The 2278-nt window shown below is 43.0% G+C and overlaps 1 pseudogene; it reads left to right on the forward strand.

The window, feature by feature from the left end:
• The first annotated feature begins 1764 nt into the window (after positions 1 to 1764).
• LOC103730747 lies at positions 1765 to 2106 on the forward strand (annotated as a pseudogene).
• Positions 2107 to 2278: the final 172 nt, after the last annotated feature.

Genomic DNA, 2278 nt, shown 5'->3' on the forward strand with positions numbered 1-2278 from the left:
TCAGTAAATGATGGAACTGGACACAATCATCCCAAGTAACGTAACCCAGGCCCAGAAAGAGAAATGCACATGCCCTCTCTCATAATTAAATGCCAGTTTCCAGTCTTTAAATAAGTATATTTCACTTGGAAAATCCTTAGAGATTAGGCAACTAATAAGGTGCCACAAGGGATGGGTCACAGGAGAGGAGATAATATGCAGCAATATAAATGGGAAAGGGGAATAATAAATGGAACAGGTTTAATGTGGGGAATGGGAGGGTGGGGCAGAAGAAGAAGTAAGAGCGGGGGTAACTAATACTAAAGGTCTTTGAAAGTCATGTGGAAACCTGATATGGAAGCTTCTCTTGCTATATACATATACAGTATAAAAAGAATTTAAATGTAGTCACTCTATAACAGGGATTCAATAACCCTAATAAAACTAGTAAATGAAGGACTCGGGGGATAAGAGCACTTCCTGTTCTTCCAGAGAACCTGGGTTCTACTCCCATCACCCACATGGTGGCTCTGTTGTCCTCTTCTGGCCTTTGTTGGCACTACATACATAAGAGTGAACATACCAGCAATCAAAACACTTGTACAAATAAAAAATAAATCATTTTTGGAAAGCATAGTATTAAAACAAAATACTAGCAAAAGAAAATCCTACTGCCAGGAATGGACTCCCTCTTTTGGAGTTGTTGACCATAGAGATCATATAGATCCTCAAACAACGCTGGTTATTTTGCACTTGGTTACCCACCAGATCATGACAGTAAGACTCTATTGCTGAAGACACTATGTATCTGAGTCACAGAACAAACAAGGAGAAATCAAGGTGGTACTGACCTTAAAGCTACATCTCTGCTGACTACCTTTCATAGTACTAGAAGGTGCTATGCATGTTACTAAAAGGTCATCATCAACCTTATCCAGCTGTGAACCCTGCAAGTAACAACTGGCTTGGCAAAATAGGCCCAATGGCACAATAGTGGCCCAAACAGTATGGGAGTAGTCAACCACTTCTTATTGGAGTTAAAGCCCAACTGACAACAGGAAGCCCATACCTGACACTGTCATCAGGGCAAGAACCTGTGCCTAGACAAATCACAGGCCATAGGGGAAAACCTACTACTATCATTCTGCTAAATAGACGTACTATTAAACAGACGCACAATGGCTTATTATTATACCCACAGATTAGTTATGTCCCTCAACTCTCACCAGAAAAGGTTCTTCTTGTAGCAAAAAGCAATTAACACTGAGACCCACAAAGGGTCAACACAGAAAATAAAAGACTGCAGAGTGCTCAGCCCTAAATGGGACACCTAAACTACACTTTCCCCTCCCAAGACACAGGAGTCAATGCAGAAGAAGGGGCAGAAAGATTGTAAGAGCCGGGCATGATAGCTGAATACAAGGAAACAAGGTGTTGTCTGGATACTACGGGGCAGTTGCACCTATGAACTCACAGGGCTTGTGACAGCATGCACAAGACTTGTGCAAATCCAAGCCAGAGAGGGGACCAGCATGGACAGAGGAGGTGGGCGGAAAGTCCTGGCTATAGCTATGCATCTATTGGCAACTGACGGATTCAGGGAAAGGGAGAGTCAGATTTCCTTACTGGTGTGATGCCTGGTGGGTTGACCAGATTCCAGGGCATGGACCCACACACGGGAGCCCTTGGGAGGCTTGGATTGGAATCAATAGATCTTTTTAAAAATTAATTAATTAATTAATTAAAAAAGCACATTCTTCCCTTTTGCGAGCAGCCTCTGCCAAAATGAAATTCAATCCCTTTTTGACTTCTGACCGAAGCAAGAACCGGAAAAGGTATTTCAATGCACCTTCTCATGTTCAGAGGAAGATTATGTCCTCCCCTCTTTCCAAAGAGCTGAGACAGAAGTACGATGTTCGGTCTATGTGCATTCGAAAGGATGATGACATTCAGGTTGTACAACGGCACTACAAAGGTCAGCAGATCACAAAGCGGTCCAGGTTTACAGGAAGAAATATGCCATCTACACTGAGCCAGTGCAGCGTTCACCCCAGCAAGGTGGTTATCATCAGGCTAAATCTGGACAAAGCCAGATCCTGGAATGGAAAGCCAAAGCTCACCAAGTAGAAAGGAAAAGGGCAAATACATGGAGAAGATGCAGGAGTGGAGTCTTACAGCAGACTGTCATTAAAAACTGCCTAAATGAAGAAGAAAAGAAAGAGAGAGAGAGAGAGAGAGAGAGAGAGAGAGAGAGTGATTCTGCATAAGATCTCTACCAAGAAAGGGAGAGGGGCATGAG

The sequence above is a fragment of the Nannospalax galili genome, unplaced genomic scaffold (assembly GCF_000622305.1).
Source record: "Nannospalax galili isolate Female #2095 unplaced genomic scaffold, S.galili_v1.0 scaffold1454, whole genome shotgun sequence".
Taxonomy (NCBI): Eukaryota; Metazoa; Chordata; class Mammalia; order Rodentia; family Spalacidae; genus Nannospalax; species Nannospalax galili.